This window comes from Monodelphis domestica, chromosome 3 (assembly GCF_027887165.1).
Source record: "Monodelphis domestica isolate mMonDom1 chromosome 3, mMonDom1.pri, whole genome shotgun sequence".
In the NCBI taxonomy this organism is placed as follows: Eukaryota; Metazoa; Chordata; class Mammalia; order Didelphimorphia; family Didelphidae; genus Monodelphis; species Monodelphis domestica.
Window position 1 is genome coordinate 204,378,105 of NC_077229.1, and position 23,988 is coordinate 204,402,092.

Below are 23,988 nucleotides of genomic sequence, written 5' to 3' on the forward strand. Positions count from 1 at the left end.
ATTAATGAGGACCATTTGAAACTCTTCTTTTGTTGTTACCTTCAGTCAGATATTTCTTTTTTATATCTTAAAAAGATTTATTTCTGTCAGGACCTATTATTTCATGAATTTGTAGAACTTAAGGTACATGGGCTCCCTCCACTGATGATAGAATCCTAGATTGAGAGCTGGAAGGAATCTTAGAAACCATCTAATTCAACCCGTGTCATTCCCTATTTTATAGATGAGGAATTTAGGGTGAGAGGTAAAGTGCCCCAAATCACTTTGCTAGATGCAAATCTGACATTTTCACCTCTCTTAGCCTAATCTTCCCCTCAGTAAAATAGGAATAATAATAGCACCTAATTCCCTTGGATTGTTTTCAGGATCTAAAAAGCCAATGGATGAATAAAAGTACTTTGTAAACCTTAAAAGTCCTATATAAATGCTAGTTCTCCTTATTATTGGATACTCCTTGGTTATCTTGTATTAACCTTGTATCTTGCTGTGGTCCTGAATAGTGGTTTGCCCAGTCATATGGTTCCTTTATGTCTAAGACAGGCCTTATGATTCCAAAACCTCTTTTCCCTCTACTTGATGGCTTCTTCCAAAGTTCCCAGACACCAGAATCAACAGCTATCTTTATTTCAACATTTCCTCCTTCATGTATGAGTCGGCCACAAATGACTAATCTAATACTGTAAAATCTTTATTATTCAGTTTGAGTTAAGATCTAGAAAATGTGCTCTGATAATTTATTCAGATTAACACATTAAGCAGGTGAGGCAAAGTTACTAAATATTTGGATTTAAAGGCAAAACTGTGTTTTGACAGAATAAGAATAATATTTTGGAAACATTTATTTCTGGGCTGGCTCAAGATGACAAGAGAACAGATTTTTTTTTTTTAAAGAAATTCTGGCCTGGCTTTATATAGTATTAAGCCTTCTCAGTTTCTTATAACTGATTTGGCCAAAGTCCCAAGGAATTCCAGGCTTTTGAAGGCAGAAGACTGACTTAAAATCTTCTTTCTAACACTGATTAGCTTTCCCAAACTCTCCATCGCCCATGTATGTAATGGAAAGTCATAGTGAGTTATAGGAATCACACTGCTGGCTTCCATGTTTGTGTTTGCACATTGTAAGCACTTAATAAATATTTTTTATTGATTGATTGGTAGGTTGCCCTACCATGTCCCAGTGTAGCTGTGTATCTCCTTGCTTTCTGGGTCTTCTGTGTCTCTATCTGTCACACACACAAACACACACCTGTTTGTTTTAACCACAGATCTTCCTGTTTGGGGTGTAGTATCACAGAGACATTTGATTGTTATTTGAAACTTCCTTCCTGCCTTAAAACAGTCTCAAAGTAGCAAGTCATATTATGGCAGCCCTTGAAAGCACAAAGTAGATGTGTATGAATTTCACTTTGGAAAGGAATGGACAGAGCTTAAGTGGTCAGGGGCAATGAAATTCACAGTATTGGAGGAAATTTGATTTTATAAGACACTTCACTGTCAGCTGTTGCTCCCACCAAAACTAGGAATCACTCCAAGCCTCCTATGTAGGGACTGATTCATAATTCATTCTTTATGTATCATATATCTAAAGCAATCTCTAGAAGATTGAAGAGTGGAAGAGAAATAATGGAGGAGGGAGTCCAGGCCCCACAAATCACTTCTTAGCAAGAAAATCTGGTTAGTTTTCTGATGGCTAGGACTGTTTTTTGCTTCTTCTATTCTTCAACCTTTAGTTCTGTGCCTTCTACCTAGTAAGCACTGGCTTGTTTGTTGATTGGATTGGAGAGTTTGTGAAAGAAACCGTCGGATTATGGAGTATGTTTATAGTCGGGGATCTTTGCCATTGCACCAAGTGTGTGGCCTGTGGTTGTCAAGTGAGGGGCTTTCATGGAGGGGTTTTTAGAAGATGATGTTGTCTGGGTCCTTCTCTCCTGCACAGCAAGGTCTATCTGTCCTTTTCTCTTTTTATAAATGGATTTGAGTTGCCAAAAGAAACGAGTGATCCCAGCAGGGGAGGAAGAGTTAGGGAGGACAAGAAAACACTAGGGCTGGTCGCAGGTACAAAAAAAATGATAATAATAATGTTATAGTTATTATTATAAAAGGAAAAAAATGTTGTGCCCCAAAGAGCTTGTTTCTCTTATAAGGATAGAATAGTTGTTGGGGATTTTTTCTTTAAAAGAAAAAACCAAAAAACCTATCACCACCTACAACTTTATTTATATTATTTATATTAGGTTTTGGTTTTAAAAAACACATTATTAAGCTTCTTTTACTTAATAGGTACATTATGTGAAATTCCTTAAGCAAAGTTTACTCCTTAAAAACATAACTTTTCTTTGGTTTACAGTGAATCTGGTTAGACATCACCCTTAGCTAACATATAAATTTAAATAAAAATTCACATAAAAAGGGACACATAAAAATAGATAGACCTTTAAAAATTATTTATTCTCCCCTTCCCTCCACCACCCAACCCCAATGGCTTCCTTTCAGAATTCATTTCAAAGGCTCACCTTCTGCAGGAGACCTTTCCCTATCTATTTTTATTTTTATTTTTTTAAACCCTCACCTTCCGTCTTGGAATCAATCCTGTGTATTGGTTCTAAGGCAGAAGAGCAGTAAGGGCTGGGCAATGGGAGTTATGTGACTAGCCCAGGGCCACAGCTAGAAAGTGTCTGGGGTCAAATTTGAACCAAGGATCTCCTCCTAGCTCTAGGTCTGGCCCTCTATCCACTGAGCTACCCAGCTGCCTCTTCCCTTTCCGACTTGCTAGTTCCTTCCCTGTGAAATGACCTCTCATTTTACCTTGTATAGATTTTGTTTGCACACAGTTGTTTACATATTGTCCCCACCATTAAAATGTGAACCCCTTAAGAACTGAGACTTATACTTTTTTGGTTTACTTTTATTTGGGGCATTTTTTGGGCATTTTTTGCATCCTCCGTGTTTAACAGTGTCTGGCCAGTTATTGGGTGCTTAATAAATGCTTGTTCATTGATAATAAATGACATGTAGGCCACTTAAATGTTTATGTACATTAATACCTTTTATTTACATATACATACACATTTATAGTCACTAACACCCTTAACTTCTGTCTAGAAACTTAGAATCAAAAGTATCAGTTCCAAGGCAGAAGAATGGTAAGGGCTAGGCAAGGGGGGGGGGGGGGGAGTTTAAGTGACTTACTCAAGATCACACAATTAGGAAGTATATGGGGCCAAATTTGAACCCAGGACCTCCTATCTCTAGTCCTGGATCTCTATTCAATGAGCCACAAAGCTATTTTTTTTATACATCTATTCTTTTACATGACTGATATTAAAGTCCCAATTCTGAAGTCAAAGGACCTAGGTTCAAATCTATAGTCCCTGGCAAGTCATTTAACCTCCTTGGGTTTTATTTTTCCATTTGTAAAATTAAGGAGTTTACCCATCCTGTGTTTGTAGATGAGTCTCAGGTGAGAAAAATAACATTTTATTTTTTTTTAAATAACCCATATCTTCCATCTTAAGAGTCAATACTATGTATTGGTTTTAAGGCAGAAAAGTGATAAAGGCTAGGCAATGGGAGTTAAGTGACTTACCCAGGGTCACACATCTAGGAAATACTCGAGGTCAGATGTGAACCCAGGACCTTCCATCTCTAGCCTTGTCTTTCAATCTGCCAGGCCACCTACCAGCCCCCATCCCCCATTTAAAAAAAATATGTATCCACTTCCAGAAAAAGAACTGTTAGGAGTCAGGATGCAGACCAAAGCATATGATTTTTCAATTGTTTATTTGGATTTTATGTTTTGGTTTTATAAGATTACTCACAAAAAAGTATAATGTGGAAATGTTTTGCATAATAATGCATGTATAATCCAGATCAAATCACCTACCAGCAATTGGGAGGGAGAAAGGGGAGAGAGGGAGATAATTTCAATGGTACAACTTGGGGAAGTGAGAGGAAATTTGTTATTACATGTGATTGGTAGAAAATTAAAAAATTTTTAAATAAACAACATGAAGAAAGCTAAAAAACTGCTAAGCTTAGCTTTACTGAAGTCAATTATTCCATATTTTGAAGGGCTTATGAATTTAGGACCAAAGGATTCTATTTGCTTCCAACAAACACTTAAAAAGCACTTCAGCAGGGGCAGTTTGGGGGCTCAGTGGTTAGAGAGCCAGACCTGGAGACTGAGGTCTTCAGTGATACAAAAGATCCAAAGAGGAGTGAGTTGAGATAAGTGGAGATAATGACTTATGTTTGGGCAATTTAAATTTGAGATGCTTAAAGGTCATCCTTTCAAGCAGTTAGGTATTACAGTGGGTAGAGTGCCAGGCCTGGAGTCAGGAAGACTCATCTTCCCAAGTTCAAATCTGGCCTCAAACATTTCCTAGCTGTGTGACCCCAGGCAAGTCACTGAACCCCCATTGCCAGCCCTTACTGCTCTTCTGCCTTAGACCCAAAGTCAATTCTAAGACAGAAGGGAAAGGTTTAAAAAAAAAAAAGGCATCTCAGCAGGCAAGGCAAGCTCAGGAACACAAGTATCCCCCCTGGTTATATTTAATATTATTATATATTATTATCATATAATATTACAGTATATATATAGTGATACTCTATAACCCCTGGTTATAATATTTGGCATTTATGTAGGTTTCCAAAGCACATTGTATGTTATATCATTTGAGCCTCCTGATAGCTAAGAGCTAAAGAGGTTATTAGTATGTTGCAGATAAACTGAGGCCCCAGAAGTGAAGTGAGTGATTACACTACTAGGAAGTATCAAATGCATTATATTGCTCTCTCAAGTCCAACTCTCAGGGTGAAGTAATTGGGAAAGAGCACTAGCAGCTGGGAATCATGGGTGATTTATAAGTTTACATTTCTGTGGGTTTGGAATCAGGAAAAATCATCTTGAGTTCAAATATAGCCTTAGACTGACTAGCAGTGTGACCCTGGGCAAGTCATTTAATTCTGCTTGCCTCAGTTTCCTCATCTGTAAAATGAGCCAGAAAAATCACACATAATTGAAACAACTCAACAACATTTCTGTACCACACATTTGCACATGAGATTTTTAGAATGAAAAAAACTTTAAAAGATCATCTAATCCAAAATAAATGCTTATTAAAAACTTACTATGTGTCAGAAACTATGCTAACAACTGGGGCTGTAAAAATAAACAAAAAGAAAGATTGTTGCTGCCTTCTGGATTTTCTTTCTAAATAGAGAGCTGAAAAGTGGAGGGTGCCTGGGGGCAAAGATTGCTGAAAATGGAGATTCAGAAGAGGAATAAGGAGGCCACAGGGTCAGAAGGAGAAGGCAACTGAAACATGGTGAAAAAGTTGAAAGAGTGAGTGAAGTATGGCTGATCTTGTCTCTTCCTAAAAATTGTTTAGGTTTGAAAAAAGCTAAGTTTAAGGAAGAAGCGATTTTATCACCCTTTATATCAACATGCTCTTCTTTGGAACTTCTCTATTATTGAAAATGTCAACATTTTTTCAGTAATCCGAAATCACAATCTTGACATTATCTTCTCATTTCTCACTTCTTAGTGATGAGTCAGTTTCCAAATCTTTTATCTTCTCAATCTTTAGAACATCCATTACATGGATGATAACTATAGCATTCTCATTGGTGGCTCTAACTCAAAATCTCTGCTCTTATCCCTTCTCTATACAGGTTGCCAAAGAGATTTCCCTAAAGTGGAGGTCCAAATGTGTCATTACCACCCCTATTCATTGAATTTCAGTGATTCCAGAACTAGTTACTTCTAGGATCAAATGTAAAGACATTTAATAATTGGCACTTAATACTTTTTATAATCCAGCTCCCAGGTTTCTTTTATTATTCCCCTCTACAGTTCATCCATATGAGTCACCTTGTTAATTCTCACATTTGATGCTGTTTCCCATCTCTATGCCTTTGCATAGACTGTCCTCATGCCTGGCTGGAATGCCCTCTCTTTTTACCTCTTACTCTTGAAATTTCTGGTCACTTTCAAGATTTAATTCAAGTTCTACCTTCCACAGGATACTTTTCCTAATCCCCTAACTTATTAGTGCCTTCCCTTCCATCATTTATTACTGTATATATCCTTTTGTAAACCTTAAAATTCCTTAGACTTATAAATGTTGGAAATTTCACCATTGGAAAATTTCATACTTGAAAAATTTCCTATTGATAGTGGGTCTTGGCTATTGGAATGTGAACCCCATTGGCATGAGAGTTTCCTCCTCCTCCCTTCTTAAGATTACTTTAGGACAGAAACCTTTTGCTGAACAATGGAAAGGGCTTTGACCTATGCTTAAGAATAGAACAGGAATTTCTTTGAGTCATGATTGATTTTAGAATTGATACAATGGAGATACTTGGAATCAATCTCCACCCTACTCAGTCCTAACAGGATTGAGGAAGGGCTGCAGCATAGATCAAAATTTAATTATTCCAATCTCTACCCTACTCAGGTTAACAGGATTTAGGAAGGGCTGTAGCAAAGGATCAAAGATTTAATTATTTGAAAATATGACCTTCAACAGACATATGCAAAGCCAGAGACCTCTGGGCAGTCCTGGGTTAAGCTAGAGCCTCCATTGGCACAGGGAAATTGATGGACAGTGATTGGTAGATGTGAGAACTGAGGGGAGGGAACTTGGATGGTTTCCTTAAAGAGAGAGGGGTCTGAAGACTCAGGGTGGTGGTTGAGGAGTTTGTCTGAGTGGTTGGAGTGTGCTCTGAGAAGCTTGCTCTGAAGGAAGCTGAAGGTGGGGGCCTCTGAGACAGTTTCTCCATTTTGGTCACGTGAGTAATAGGGACTGATCTCTTTTCTTTGCCCCAGCTATCTAAGGGCTTGGGCCTTTTGGCCCAGCCTAAACAGAAGGGGTATTTAAGCCCTATTCCCTTCTCTCCCTTTTCTCTCTCTCTATCTCTAATTCCTTTCTTCCTCCTGTTGTAATTAAACTCCATAAAAGGTTGACTGCTGACTTGAGTTTTCATTTAGGAATTACATAGCTGAATTCCTTGGCGACCTTAAATTAATATATATCAGTCTTTTAAAGTGATTTCCTTGTCACACTTTATATGGCAATTAGGTGCCATAGCTTATCTCCTTTTTTAAATCCTGTACCTCTAGCCACGTGCTTGCTATAGCTTTTATTTCTTATGTGTTTGTTTTGCGTAGATAATTTTGATAATATTTGCTTAGCCTTATCTCTCCCTTATTTTCTTCTTCCCTTTCTCCTCTTATCATTTCCCTCCTCTCTGCTTCTCCCTTATCCCTGTCCCTCTTTCCCTCTTCTTTTCTTTCTTTTCTCTCAATAACATTTATAATCACAGCTAAAGAGGGTGGGAAACAAATTTATACTAGAGAAAATTTAATTCTGTGTAAGATTCCAATCAGCTCAGAGTTTTTGTTTCCTTTTTTTTCTTAAGAGCAAAGTACTCTGTTAAGGATCAATACAAAGTGGTGTTTGTGCTTGGACTACGTCCTAGTCTACTCTGTAGCATGTGCCTGCATGATGCAATAAGGCCATTTTGTTCCATATCCTAGAGGGATTGTAATGTATTCTTTATTTCTCCTTATTAGAAATAAACAAGACCACAAATTCTTGGTCTCTTACTAAGAACATTAATAACAAGCTTTTATATAGTTCTTTAAGGTTTGCAAAGCGCTTTCCAAATATTCTCTCACTTGCTCTTCACAATGCTAGAAGTATATGTATATGTAAGGAAACTGAGGCTGAGAGAGGTTAAGTAGCTTGCCTGGGTCACACAGCTAATAAGTTTCTGGGGTCAGATTTGAATTCAGGTCTTCCTGACTCCTGATCCATCCCTAGCTGTCTTTTTTTTTAAACTCTTACCTTCTGTCTTGGACTTGATAGAAGTATTTTTTAAAGCTTTTGGGTTTTTTTATATTATGTAAAAAATCTTTCCATTATTTTGTTTTGTGTTGGAAGCTATGGGATCAAAGGACCTCCACAGTGGCTTTCCAAATCTGGTGATACATTAAAAAAAAAAAAACAACCCTTACCCTCTGTCTTAGACTCAATACTATATATTGGTTCCAAGGAAGAAAAGAATTAAGTGCTAGGCAGTAGGGATTAGGTGACTTGCCCCCAGTCACACAGCTAGATTTGACTCCAGGACCTCTCATCTCTGGGTCTGGTTCTTTTATCTAAGTGCTCCCCAATATTTGATTCTTGACTTTGTACTTTACTTATGGTGTGACTTTAGGTGAGTCCATTCCCTTCTGTACCTTGTTTTTCTCATTATTAACATGAGTAAGTTGATTGGAATTTTTTCCTGTTCTAATATTTTGTAGGTTTTATGATAATTAAATCTGCTACCTGACTTGAGTATCTCTTTCTACTCAGTACCTTTCAGCCCTGCTCTATATATAACATTACCAAATTGTTTCACTGCTTTGGCTTATTTAACTCACTTACTGGGTCTTTTCCGTATATGGTTTGGTTCAAGGCTTTCCTGGATTTCTAGCTTAGATCTGATTTGATTCAGCAAACTGTTATTAAGCATATATTCTGTGGGAGATGTGGTATTGGGTGCTAGGAATAAAATGAAGAAGTCCTTGCCCTGCTTGCCTTCAAACAAGAGAACCAGAATGTACACAGATTAAAAAAAAAAAAGCCTAAACTAAAAAGTTACATAAGTAAAGGAAAAAATAAAGCTGTGGGAATTAGAGACAGAAAATGATTCCTGAGCTGAGCCTGAAGGGGAAGATGAGAAAGTTCATTCTAGCCATGGAAGGCACAAACTTATGGGAGAAGGAATGTTTAATTCAATCATATCTGATTCTTCATGACCTCATTTGGGGTTTTCTTGGCAGGGATACTGGAGTGGTTTGTCATTTCCTTTTCCAGCTCATTTTACAGATGAGGAAATTGAGTCAAAGAGGGTTAAGTGACTTGTTCAGGGTCACAGAGCTAGTAAGTGTCTTTTGAGTTCAGACCTGAACTCAAGAAGAGGAGTCTTCCTGACTCCTGGCTGAGCCCTCTATCCACTGTGCCCCCTAGCTATTCCTCTAGTGCCAGGTAATGAAAGGAAAGGAATGGCAAAGAAGTTAATTGAACAAAATCTAAAAACTTTCTCGCAAGGTAGAGTACCTACTGAATGGAAGGATTGAGCTGTTAACAAGGTATGTTTGTACGGTGGAATATTTGTGGGGGCTTGGCACAGTCCAGTCTGGGTGTGGCTGGAGCTCATATAATCTTTTTCACAATGTATGTTATGTTTCTAAGCAGGCCCGAGGTATTTCCTGTAATGACCGTCCTTTTCATGGAGCTCATTGTTCCAGGTTACTTTATGATAGAGATAAATATACAAGTAACTTTATACCTTTATGAATTACAAAGTATTACACTGACATATGTTTGTGACATTTTAAAAATCTTTAAAATCAGAGAGAGGGAGGGAAGGAGGAAGAGAAGGGGGGGAGAAAGAGAGAGAGAGAGAGAGAGAGAGAGAGAGAGAGAGAGAGAGAGAGAGAGAGAGAGAGAGAGAGAGAGAGAGCTTGCGAGCACACATGCACTCGCCTTTGATCATAAAGTCTGATGAGATAGGAGATACCAGTATTATGTTTATTTTGCAGATAAAGGAACTGTGGTTTAGAGAATATAAATGACTTGTTCACATAGCTAATGTAATAAGTGTTAAATACAGTATTGGAATCCAGACCTCCTGAAAGAAAAAGGAGGAAAGGAAGGGAATTGGCATTTATATAGCTCCTACTAGGTATGAGATACTGTTTGCTAAGTGCTTTTGACAGTTATTTGATTTGATCCTCATAGCCCTTTGAGGTAGGTGCTATTTTTGTCCCCATTTACAGGTAACTAAAGCTAAGGGACTTGCTTAGGGTCACTCAACTAATAAGTGGCTGAAGTCAGAGTGACCTGAGGTCTTCTTGCCTCTAGGCACCATGCTGTCTGTTTCACTTCCATCTTTCTTAATCAGTCAAGTCACATGGTCTTTCCACCTTGCTTTGTTGACCTTCATATTGTGGGTTTCAAAATTAATGATCAATAACTATATATTATATTTTAAAAGTTTTATTAATAATAACTAGGGCAAAAAGAACTGCCTGAATTCAGCCCAGTGGCAGGTTCAAAAAGAGGAAGAGGGAGGAGTTACAGCCACTTAAATACAATAATGCAAAATGAGGGGACACAAGAAAAGGGAGTTTTGGGAAATTCTAAGGGATTTCTGGGGGATGAAGTCCAAAGGCTCAAAAATCTCCATTTACACATACCCCCTGTGATCGTATTGGGAAACCAGTTTCCCCAAAAGGAGCATGGAAACATAATTAACTTAAAGATTACAATAATTTGTGGATAAAAGGAAAAGATAATAAAACCAATGATTCGTCAATGAAGGTTGACGAAAAGCCAATTTGGGGGCAGTCCCCTTTGGCATAAGAGTATACATTCAAAACAAAAGCATTTCAATCCCCCTATAGTTCAATTCACATCCCAAAGTTCACTCTGGATCCTCTGGTACAGCATGTGGTCAATGCAGGCATCTATCTTCATGGTGCATTCTGGATTCTGGGAGGTTGCAAGTTTCTTATCCTAAAATTGCTCAAATTTAAATCAAAGTTCACAACAATAACTTGGCCCCTTTGAGGCGAATAATAATAAACACAGCGATCACTCAGGGATGCATGGCTGAGTTATGAGGTATATGAACGAATTTGCAAAAGAAAATAAAAAACATGAAAAAATCCAAATAAAAGAGAAAAATAACTTGTGGATGAAATACAAAATGTAAAAGCCTTATGTCTAAAAAAATCTAAGTAAAGGAAAAACAAATCTATAACAGGTCTTTGAATCAACTAAAATGATTTAAGCAATTATGCATTTACACAATCAGTAGCCAGGACTATAGAAAGTTTGCCACACCATGAAAGACAGAAAAAGGACTAGATTTCAGCAGCAAATGGGAGCCAGGATGGTAGCGAAAAGTAAGTGCTTGATAGAATGTTGCTCAGAGGAAGTTCAGCTTCTGACATATGTCAAAACAGCTGCAACCTCAAACACCAAACAGGTTCAAGTCCTCTTGTTTGATAAAATAATATATTTATTTATCTCTCATTGCATTAAAATGTGTTAAAACAAAAGGGATACAAATTATTTTAGAACTGGCAATCTATGGCACTTGACACATTAATTTGTTTAGACATTGAAAGATTGTCCTACTATAGGACTTTGCTGGCCAGGAAAACAATACATATTTATTATTGTTCAGTTGGTCAGACTTTTGCAACCCCATTTGCGGGTTTTCTTGCCAAAGACACTGGAGCAGTTTGCCACTTTCTTTTCTAGCTATGAAAGGCAAATGAAAAAAGATTCAAAATTACTGAGCCTCAAAAAAAAATACAGTTGAAGAAAATAATTGAGAAAAATACTATAACCTTTCTTTTCAGGTATTTTCCAGCTGTGTCCAACTCTTTATGACCTGATTTGGGGTTTTCTTAGCATAGATACTGGAGTGATTTGCCATTTCTTTCTCCAGCTCATTTTCCAGATGAGGAAACTGAGGCAGACAGGATTAAGTGACTAGCCCAGCATCATATAGCTAATAAGGATCTGGGGCTAGATGGGAACTAATAAGGTTTTCCTGAATCCAGGCTCAGTATTCTATCTATTGCTCCACTTAGCTGCCTCCTGGGTATTAGACATAATATACACCTAATTTTTGAAAATGTATAATGAGACCTTGTTTTATGTGAACTCGACATATGTGAATTCAGGTATATGCAATTGGCAATTAAAAAATAAAGACAGAAAGATACATAAAATTAAAAAATTTTAAATTGTGCATTAAATCGTGGTCATTATCCCAAGCTGTGTAAAGTCTCACAGCAGTCTGCCCAGTCACATTTATATTGAAATTTATAGTTACCCACATTTCTCTCTGAGAAGTATTAGTGTGAGTCATTACATTGCTTTTTTTTGTTTTTTTTTTTATCAAATATTAACTATTGCATCAGAGGTCTTACTTGTAATGGTCAAGAGCAGTGCTTCTTTTTGTTATATTAATGCTATTTTGTTATTAACACTGGCCCCTGTAAAGATTAAAATTTAGGGGAGACTGGGGCAGGTAGAAATTAGTTTCTCTCTGCAAGGAGTATTATATTTTTTAGAGGTTTATTGAAGATTAAGGATTAAAGAAAATACAGGATAAGAAACACGTGTCTAGGCCATAGAGAGGCCTAGATACAACCTCATCTACATTATGAAAAAAAGCCACGCCTGCCCCAAAAAGGAAGTCCAACCCCGAGAGCCTCCTTCAAAAGCCTTTGAATCAGCTTAAATACCTTCTTGATCTCCGCCCAGGTGAGATTACAAGGCTTTCTGGGGAAGTGGAGCAAAGGCTCATGGGGATTGTAGTCCTGTATTCGAGTCTATTTTTTACATTCCTCCGTGTGATCATTTGAAAAAAATTAATTTTTTTCCAAAGGATCATGAAAACATAATCAATTTAAAGATTATAATAATTTGAGGATAAGAGAAACAAAAGAATAAAACCAATAATTGCTGAACGCATTGACAAAAAGCCAGTTAGGGGGCAGTCCCCTTTGGCATGAAAGTACAGATACAAATAAATGTTCAATCAACCACACCCAAAGTTCAATTTTGTGCAACTTGTGGTCTGGAGGCTTCTTCATGGTGACTTCTCCAACAGTTCAGTTCTGGATTCAGAGAGGTAGCATCTTCTTTACCTAAAATTCTTCTCAAAAGGAATTTAAACTTTGCAATTTAAATAATGATATTTTTTACATTATTTCCTTGTCACACCCCAAAGTACAAGAGTGCAATGCTGGTAGCTCTGGTAAGCTTAAAAAAGTCCTCAAGTGTCCCGGTATGTTTGTATAAGAAATACTTATTAAATAATTAATGTATAAATTATAAAATATAAATAAATTGAAATAAAATATTAATTAAAAGGACTCACTATTATGCACTATTTTCAGTTTATATAAAGGGTTTTAGAACATATTTTTGGTTATTTAAAACAAGGTCTTGCTATTCTCTGACTTAAAATAGGGAGATAGTTTCCTGTTTGAGAGAGGATTTAACATATGAGCTGCTCATAAATTTATCTTGATATAGTAAATGCCAACAGTTTGTGTTATTCTTTTCTATTCAATCATTCCTGCTTCTTGGGGTTATAAAATGTCTTTAAAAATTTCCCAACCTGAATCTCTCTTCCTAAACAAGGGAAAATGAGATACTCTCTGCTGTTCACAAGGATAACCTGAAAAGGAACTTGTATGAGACTCCTTTCACTTGTTTTCATTGTTGTTTTCCAGATTCTGGCTAATTGACCTTCCCTTTCAGTATCTATGACTGGGAGCCTTAGTTTGCTTTCTCCCAAAGATGAGTCTGTGAGCTAGTCTTCATTCCTGTCAGCTAACCTGCCTATGGCTACACTAACCCAAGAACACTCCCCCACCCCCTTATACCATACAGGGAGGGAGGAAGTGCTCCCATTGAGCTGCTGGGCAGAGGGATGGGTGAAGTGAGGAATGTCCTCAGCAAGTGTAGAGAGGGGGAGGGAGTGGCTGGAGGACTCTGCTCCCCTCCAGCTCTGCTGCCTGTGAGCCACCCACCTACTCACCCTCCCTTGTGCTCCCATTGGCTGCTGGGCAGAGGGGCAGGAGATGTGAAAAAAATACCATCAGGTACATGGAGAGTTAGAGGGGAGCAGCTCTGGCTGAGTCCCTCTGCCTTTCCAGTATCAACTTTGGGGGTGGGAGTGGGGAGGGAAGGTGGTGGCTACATGCCCACAGAGAACCCACATGCCCACTCTGCATCTCTGCATACCATCTTTGGCACCCACTCCATAGGTTACCATCACAGCCCTAGGATAGTCCATGTCTCTATGGAGAGCCTACCTCTAAAAGCTCACTGTGTTCTTCCAAGAGGACCCAGCTGTCCAATGACCAATGAAAAGGTATCACTTTTCTATGGGCAGTTAGATGAGGAAGTGAATGGAGAGCTGGTCTTAGAGTCAGGAAGACCTGAGTTCAAATATGGCCTTAGACATTTAATAACTTAGCTATATGAACTTAATTTCTGCCTCATTTATAACTATAAAAATGGAGATAGTAATAGCACTTTCCTTCCAGAGTTTTTATGTGGCTCAAATGAGACAATTTTTATAAAGCATTTTGCACAGTTCTGGGAATATTGCAAGTGATTAATAAATATTTGTTTCCTTCCTTCCTTTCTTTCTTAAGTCAGCAACAGAAGTCCCTGACTCTTTGGACAGGATACACAAAACTCAAACAAGGGAAAAGGGGGGTTGTAGTATAGCAGAAAGAACTATGGAATTAAAGTCAGGGGAGACCAGAGTTTGAATGCTACTGTATGACTGTGGGCAAGTCATTTAAACTCTTAAGTTTCAATTTACTAAACCATAAAGTAGGTGAATAACAGTGCCTGCATCTATTTTTTTTAACTTACCATCTGTCTTAGAATTACTATTCAGGGGAAGTGTGGTGGTTGAATGGATTGAGAGCCAGGGCCAGAGATAGGGGGGTCCTGGGTTCAAATGTGGCCTCAGACACTATCTAGTTGTGTGACTCTGGTCAAGTCACTTAATCCCCACTGCCTAGTCCTTAACATTCTTCTGCCTTAAAACCAATACATGGTATTGATTCTAAAAAAGTAAGGTTTAAAAAAAAATTCTCACTAAGTATTGGTTCTAAGGCAGAAGAGAGGTAAGGGGTAAGCAATTGGAGTTAAGTGGCTTGTCCAGTGTCACACAGCTATTAAATGTCTAAGGCCAGATTTGAGCCAAAGACACCTCCTATATCCAAGCCTGGCTCTAATCCACTGAGCTCCTAGTAGTACTCCTCTTAAAATTGATTCAAGGAAATAAAACATATTTAAAGTGTTTCATAAATGCTGACTATTACTTTAAAAAAAAACAACAACCCTTTCCTTCCATTTTAGAATCAATACTGTGTATGGTTCTAAGGCAGAAGAGTTGTAAGGACTAGACAATGGGGATTAAGTGACTGGTCCAGGGTCACACAGCTGGGAAGTGTCTGAAGCCGCTATATTTGAACCTAGGACCTCCCATCTCTAGGCTTTACTTTCAATCTACTGAACCACCCAGCTGCCCCCAATCAGTAAGCATTTATTAAATCCCTGCCCCATACCAGGCAATATGTTAGGCACTGAGGATGCAAAGAAAATAATTGAAATAGTGATTCCCCTCAAGGAATATGCATTCTATTAGAGAAAACATGTCCGCGTACTATGTATTAAAATGTTCAGGTTTGTTGATTATCTGAGGGCATAATATTTAAAAAAAATTAAGCTAGTGAGAGGAGTAGAGGCAATAGTAACTTTTCCCCCAGGGATTTGGTGATGAGAGGAGACATATAGGACCAAAATGCTCAGTATTTCTGAAATTGCTTCAGAAAAATCCCTGGATTTGAAGTCAGATAAGCTTATGAACTTTATATCTTTTCTCCCAACTCCCTTCTTTCTATTCTCACCTCTAGTCACACACTTAATTGCTCTTGTCACCCTGGGGAAGTTATTCAACCTCACTTTCACATCTATGAAATGGAGGCAAAGATATTAATCCATTATTGTACATCTTACAAAGTAGTTGTATGAAGTGATTGTAGGATGTCAGCTAAATTTTAGCTTATTTTTTATTCACCTGGTTCTTGTCCACACTTTAGAGGAACACTTAGGAGACTCAGGCAAGCAACTTGGAACAAAGACGATGAAGTGTGTATGTGGTGTTATCATGGGGAAAATGTAGTAGAGAAATGTTATTTGGGATGGGTGGCAACGTTCAGGACAGTGGCCATGGATATCTCCCAATGGGATATTCATCAACCAAGACATAATTTTATAGCGTAAAGAGAAGTGAGCACATTATTCCATTTGGTTTCTTTCAAAAAATTAATTGGTTATTTTTATAGCAAGCATTCCCTCAATAGAATACTCAAATAGCGGCAACGTTGTAGACAAATCCGGATTTTTTTTCTCAAAAACCATCACCAGGAAGCTGACAAAATGTCTTCTTCCTTTACTATGGCCAATTTGAGGTCCACAGGATTTCCCCAGGTTGTTACTATAAGGCAGGTGTTCTTGAAGGGTAGTTTGGAAGGCAAGGAGGACCCCTTAGACTTTCTCAAGGGGTTCATGATATCCAAACTATTTTCATAACAGCAATTTTAATTTTAATATGGTAAATATCAATAGATAATGTACATTAATCCTAGTTTTAGGGTGGGAGTTCACAACAATTTTTAATAATATGAAAGGTTCCTGAGACCAAAAAATTTGAGAACTGCTGCTATAAGAAGAACTGAAGTAGAAGAAGGGTAGAAGAAACATTTCAAAGATAAAGAGATGCCCAGTTTTATACCATGTGGTTGCTAATTAACTCTTTTATTTTTTAATCCTCACTTTCCATCTTGGATCAATACTCTGTATTAGTTCCAAGGCAGGGGAGCAGTCAGGCGAAAGCAATAGAGGTTAATAATGACTTGCTCAAGGTCACATATCTAGGAAGTGTCTTGAGGCCAGGACCTCCCATCTCTGGGCCTGACTCTCTATCTACTGAACCACCTAGCTGACCCTTATTGCCAGTTAACTCTTAAGGTTCCCTGTTTCACTCATAAATGTCTAAAATAGTCAGAAGCAACAGCATAGGAACTTTTGATTAGTATTTCTGACTTCAGGAGCACTGAAAAATTGAGATTCCTCACCTACCAAATTTCCCTCTGCTCATCCTGCTAAATGACATTGGATGAATTCCACAGACTATTCAGATTCTTTTCCTAATCTGTTATAGACACAGTATATATGCAGAGAAGAGAAAGAATTCTGCAGTCTTTGGAAATGATCCTAGCCTTTGATTGTGACTTCAGTGTATACACATAAGTGACTTATAGGTGGGAAAGTTAAAGGTATTTTCATAAACTTCAATTTCCATTAGGTACCTTGATTAGAAAAAAAATGTGTTTGTTGTTATTATTCATGGGACTGAAGAAGAAGGAAAAAAGCACATTTTCATTCTTTTGTTTGCTAGATGATTCAGAGGGAGTCTTGATGTTAGGAATTATTTTATACACTCTAGTCTTCACCTACGATTTCATCAGCAACACAGAGAACTCCCAGGACTAGTGGAGGGTTAGAGCTTGGAGTCAGGAAGTTGTTTGCTATTTCAATCAGTTCAACCCCATCATGATCTCATTTGGAATTTTCTTTACAAAGATACTATAGTGATTTGCCATTTCCTTCTTCATTTTACAGATGAAGAAACTGTGGCACACAAGGTGATTTGCCCAGGGTTGCACAATTTGGATTCAGGTCTTCCTGACTCCAGATTTGATGCTCTATCCACTGTGCCACCTGACTGCCTGAGAGTCAGGAAGCTTAGCTCAAATCTTTTCCCAGACATTTACTAATTATCTAACCATAGATGACATCTGTCTCAGGTTCAGTTATAAAATGGAGGTGATAATAGAATCTATTTAACAGGACTCTCTGAGGACTAAATGCGATAATATTTTTAAAGTGCTTAACACTATCTTTTCTTCTAACCAAGTCAAATTTGATCCCAAAGACCACTTTTAAATTCTTTTCCTACCTATAGGAAAGGATGTGCTTCTTTAAGTTCTGACAAATCAATATAGTATAATCTGCAAAGTCTTTTTCTTGGCAACTTTGTTAATAAACTATTAATAGGACAAAAGGTAAAAAAAATTCTCCATTTTTGGCACTATGAACAGTAGAATGGTGCTCTGAGAAAGCTCTCAAAAAGCAAAGATCAGTCCTTATGAATGACAAGAACCAACTGTGCCTTTGATTGTTTGGAGAACTCTGTCTTTAACTGGATTTCATCACCATCACTGCTGAAGGTACATGGTTCGGGAACAACTAGGTAACACAAGGGATAGGCTTGGCCTGGAGTGTCAGGCCTGGATTTGGAAGGGCCTAGATTCAAATCTGGCCTCAGAAACTTCCTAGCTGTGTGACCCTGGGCAAGTCACTTAACCCTGATTGCCTAGCCCTTACCCCTTTATAATTGGTACCAAGACAAAAGGAAAAAATTTAAAAACAAACCATGGGCAAGTCACTGAACCCCAGTTTTCTAGCCCTTACTGCTCCTCTGCTTTAGAATGGATAACTAGGTATTGATACTGAATTATGTATTGATTCTAAAACAGAAGGTAACAATTTAAAGTAAGAAAAGGCATACATTTTGGATGCTGAGGACCTATGTTCAGAGCCTGACTGCTGCTTTATAGCCCTGCACCTATGGGTGAAGCTATTAACCTCTCGAGCTTTCAGTTTCTTCATCTATAAAATGAGGTATCAGGCTAGGTAATCACTAAAATCCTTTCAACTTTTAATCTTTGTCTCTGAGGGTTATATGACAAATAATGAGAATGTATGTACATTTTATTCTGGAAATGATAATTCCTTCATGGATTTTTTTTTTAAAACATTGACTTCATTTCCTTCTCCCTTGCCCAGAAACCATCACTTATAACCAAAATAAAAAAGAGGGGGGTGGAGGGGAAGTAGTAGAATTAATCAGAATATCAACCAAGCATGACAGTATGTGCAATATTCCATACCCATAGTTATTCATTGCTTCAAAGAAGTAAGGAAGTCTATGTTTTCATTTCTTCAGAGATAAACTTGGTTATAGTTCTGTAGTTCATAATTCTGTACTCTGATTTGATGAAATTTTAGTCAGAAGGGATTTGCAAATGCACTAATGTAACTTTTTCAAGATGTATACAGTAATCATAATGCAAAACTGAAGTGATGAATTGAGTGATATGAACAAGTTATCAACAAGTTAAGAAGTTATCAACTTCTCGGCAATTTCCAAGAAGGGAAAGACCAATTCACATTGGAGAGGTCAGAGTAGTTATTGGCACAGTGTTGGGGAAGAAAATTAATTTTTTATTGTATTTTCCATTTATATTGTTGTTGTTACATATGTATATTTTTCCCCATTTCTATTTACTTCATTCTGATTCAGTTCATATGCCTTCTTTTGCTTCTCGGAATCCTTTTTATTTGTTGTTCATTATAGCACAGTGCTATTCCATCTTAGAGAACTTGACTTTGAGTGAATTCTAATGTAAAAGAGGAGGCAAATGGAGGGGGGTTTCTCTCCTCTCTCTAATGGAGAGGGGTAAACAGGTTTTAACTCACTGGATGGAGGTGTTTCTCCTGTGCTGGGTTGAAGGGAAATATGGAGACAAAGGGATGTGAGAAAAGATGAAAGTCTGTGAAGAGATGGATATGTATTTCCTTCCCCAAGATTGGCTGACCTCAAGGCTAAGGATCACAGAGAGAAAGAGGAGGAGTCTGTCTATTTCTCTTCCCTTGAAGAGGGAACTCCTCAAACTGCTGGGAGGATGTGATATTCCAGCTAGTCCTTTTCAGGGCTAAGGGTCTTTGTTGTGAGACGCTTCCCTATAACCTTAGAGACAAGCCGACTCTTTACTTGTCCCAGATGAAACAAAGGTTTCACCTTTTGGTCTTGTGCCCACACATCCAACTTTTATCCTTCAAGAAAGCTCTAACCAATCTCTAACTGACAGTTACTGAAATTTTTTTTGAAAGGGATGGGGAATGAAGGCAGGAGAGATCAGGAAGCAGGATGGGAGGGATCAGGAAAGCCCCAACAATTAATATCAACAGATGTTTGAAATCCACGGTCCTTGGCTGGAGGCTTGGTGCCCCTCAACCTTTTGGCCAAACACCCTGTTCCTTATCTTCTAATCTTACGCTAACTTAAGCTAATATCTTTATTATTTAACCAGGGAATGGTGGAAAGGGGAGAGACCCAAATGAGAGGGCAGACTGGCCCCTGCCTCAGAGTCCAACTTGGTCAGTCTTGAGTAGCAGGAGTCTAATGGTGAGGGGATTGGTGGAGTATTTTCTAGCTGGAGACAGGTATATAGCAAAGTGGAAATCAGGTTCTTGTCCTCAAATCAGGAATCTCTCTCTCACCATCAGGAAGCACTTGTGGCTCTATCCTTCCCAGGCTAGAAGTGTCCATCCATTGGTTCAGAATTCTCTCCGCTCCTGCATCCTCAGCTCCTCTTCCCTGCCCTCTAGGCCAGTCTTTCCATCAGACTGCAAAATTCGATTTCAGAGTCTCTACTCAATTCTTACAAAAATCCAATCTCAATTAGCAATTCAATGATCTTGGGCTAATCAGTTTAGTTTCTCTTGGCCTCAGTTTCTACATCCTTAAAATGGGGTTTATTAAAATGCCTACTTAAGAGGGTTATGGTAAGTATCAAGTGAAATAATATATATTAAGCACTTTTGCAAACTTTAAAATGTTATCTAAATGCTTCTTCCCCAAAGTATTTCTTTTTAAAATGGTCTTTGCTGAACTCACTATTTGACCAAGACTGCAGGAAAAACTGTAAAATAGTATGGCAGAGATTGAATATAGATTAACATCTCAAGATAAGGTCAAAATGGGTACATGATTTAGACATAACAGGTGCTGCCATAGGCAAATTAGGGGAGCAAATTCTCCTAAGATTCTGTTAAATCTATGAATAAGAAAAGAATTTATGGACAAATAAGAGAGAACATTATAGGATATAAAAGCGATAATTTTGATTAAATTAAATTTAAAAGGTTTTATACACACAAAAATGGCCATTGCAAATAGTTGTCGAGTGAGTGAATGAATGAATGAATGAAACAAACAAAAGTAATTCTGTAGTGGTATTTGTATCAAATTCCAAGATACTTTTATTCTAATGGTTGACTTTTTTTTTTTAACCCTTACCTTCTATCTTAGAATCTGTCCTGAGTATGGGTTCCAAGGCTAGGCAGTTGGGGTTAAGTAACTTGCCCAGTATCACACAGCTAGGAAGTGTCTGAGGTTGGATTTGAACTCAGGACTTCCCATCTCTAGGCCTACCTCTCTGTCCCCTGAGCCACCTAGCTGCCCTGTGATTGACTTTATATAGTGAAGTTCTTTGTCCCTGAATTTAATTATGGGTAAGAACTACCTAATAGGATGAAATAAATTTTTTTCTGTAACAATTTCTACAAAATTTTGCAGAAAGGTTATAATTAAAGTGCTTACTATGTGAAAAAGATCTTTTCCTGTTATTGGGATTAAGAGGACAATTAAGGCATACACTCTGACTTCATAGAACTTTTAGTCAAAACATTTTAGTAATACACTAACATGCAATATTATTCAATATAATCATAATGCAAAATAGAATTGAGTAGCCTAAATAGAAATTACACTCTAAGTACTTCCCTGTTTCCAGGAATGGAAAGACAGTTCTCATTGGGGAAATCAGAGTTATTGGCACAGGGTGTAGAAAGAGAAAAACAACAACAATAACAAAAACCCAACTGATTTCTTGAGTTAGAGATTTTTAGTCAAATCAGATTTAGTGTTTGCCACCTCTGGGATCTTGTGGGATCCTAATTTCTCTGGGTCTCTCAAGTGCCTCACCTGTAAAATAAGGAGGGCTGAATTAAAAAATCTCCAAAGTCCCCTCTAATTCCAAAACAATGATCAGTAATTCAGTAAGGAAATGAAACTTTTAAGGTAAACCCTGAAAGAAAATTATTATTTCAAATGCTGTTAAAGGGAAGGGGGGGGGGGTACTCTAGGCACAAAGAACAACCTGGAATAGGACATGCACAAGGGATAACAAACAGATAATCCAGTTTGGCAGGCTCATTTTGTATGGCCAAAGGAGTCCTGTGAGATAAGCTTGGGAAAGCTGGAGAGTAATAGGTTGCCTATGACTTTTAAATCAGTGGTTTGTAACCTGGGGTCAAAATCATTGGTTTCTTTTGTAATCTCAGGTATTTGCTTTTACACATTTAAGAAGGTTATTCCTGGAAAGGAATCCACAGGTTCTGCCAGACTTACAAGAAGTCCAAGACAGAAAAAAAGCTCAAGAATCCCTGCCTGAAGTGACTGCTGATTCTGAGTCATAACCTCCTAGGATCAAATCTTGAGCAAGGTGCAGGAGGAAATATAATGGCTCATTGCAATCTCGTTCACTCAGTGCTCTCTGTGAATCCTGTAGAATAGATAAAAGTTGTCAGCAAGCATTTATTGTTGTTGAGTATTTTCAGTCGTGTCTGACTCTTCATGATAAAAGTTGTCAGCAAGCATTTATTGTTGTTGAGTATTTTCAGTCGTGTCTGACTCTTCATGACCCCACATTTGAGGTTTTCTTGGCAAAGATATTGGAGGGATTTGCCATTTCCTTCACCAGCTCATTTTACAGCTGAGAAAACTGAGGCAAACAGGGTTTAGTGACTTGCTCAGGGTCACACAACTAGCAAATGTCTGAGGCCAGATTTGAACTTCAGGCTCAGCCCTCTCTCCACTGTACCACTTAGCTGCCCAAGTTTTTTAGGCATGTACCAAGTGGTAGGCTCTGAACTCAATCCTACAGATAGAAAGAAAACCCCTGATCTCAAATAGCTTGTAGTCTAATGGAGGAACAGCATGTACACAACACCCACAGTTAGTAGGCATGATATAAATGAAGATTCAGGAAAAAAGACTAAGGAGTGGAATGAGGAGAAGAACTAAGAAAGAGTAGTGTCCCCAAAACTTAGTGAAAAGAATAGCAGGGAGCAGAGGATGATTGAAAAAGTGTCAAAGCTTACGGAGAGATGAAGGATGAAAATTGAGGAAAGGCCATTGGATTTGGTGAGCAGAAAGTCTGGTCCTAGCATTGTTGTGTAAAACTGGTTAAGAGGATTAATCCTTCAACCCCCTTCACCAGTCAAGTCTTGAGGCAGCTTCCTTCATTTTTGAAGGAAAAAAACCCCAATATACTTGAAGAAGGGGTGGGGATAGGGTGGGGTGGGGAAGACCTTGGTTTTAAACATCCATCCTCAGCCAGAGATTAATTGATTCCTTACCACATAAATTATGCTTAGGTTCCTTTTCAATATGGTTGACCTGGAAGATTACTGAGGTCCCATCCCACTCTCAAATTATGTGATTCTATGAAATTGTTATACATAAATGTAATGGAAAATGTATTAGAAGATTTGTATGAAATGCTACAAAATGAAAATATCAGAATCATAGAAAAGTATAGCTAGCATTTATGGGGGGCAACTAGGTGGTATAGTGGATAGACCACTGGGCTTGGAATCAGGAAGACTCATTTTCCTGAGTTTAAATCTGATCTCAGAAAATTACTAGCTGTGTGACCCTGGACAAGTCACTTAACTCTGTTTACCTCAGTTCTTCATCTGTAAAATGAACTGGAGAAGGAACTGGCAAACCACTCCAGTATATTTGCCAAGAAAATCTCAAGTGGGGTCACAGAGTTGGATGTGACTGGAAAATGAATAAACAGAGCATTTATATAGCTCTTTACAAATATAATTTCTCTATCTGTCTGTCTATCTCTCCTCATCTCCCCTCCAAAAATTTTTCCCTTTCATCCTTTCAATAGCCCTGGAATAGTGGTGCTATTATTACTCATATTTTATAGATGTGCATTGACTTTTCCACATAAATCTCCTTCACGCACAAGTGTTTTTGTGCACACTCATCTACATCACAGATGAAAGCGCACAAAGATAATCGTCATCCTCGGTTACGGAGAGACTACTACTAGGATTTTACAGATGAAGAAACTTGAGTCAAACAGGTTAAGTGACTTGCCCAGGGTTACCCAATTAGCAAGTGTGTGAGGCCAGATGTGACCTCAGACATTAACTCTAGGCCCAATAATTTATGGACTACATACAATGGCTATAACAATAAAAATTAGGAAAGAACAACAAAATGAAAGTGAAAACTGAAACTATACTGGCCAAACCTCTTACAAATAAGAAAATGTATCTGTCTTCTTTCTTTGAAGAAATATCTCAGGGTGTAGATCATTGATTGTTGATTTTAGAGTTGATTGCTGATGTGTAGAGTGCTTTGTGGATTTTGTTTAACTTTTTTTCTGTT

At 37.9% G+C, this 23,988-nt stretch overlaps 1 protein-coding gene across 2 annotated transcripts in view; it reads left to right on the plus strand.

Moving 5' to 3' along the window:
* The window catches only part of LOC100027080 (N-acetyllactosaminide beta-1,6-N-acetylglucosaminyl-transferase), a 111,208-nt gene that overhangs the window by 40,254 nt on the left and 46,966 nt on the right, over window positions 1-23,988 (plus strand). The gene's annotated exons all lie outside the window — the stretch shown is intronic.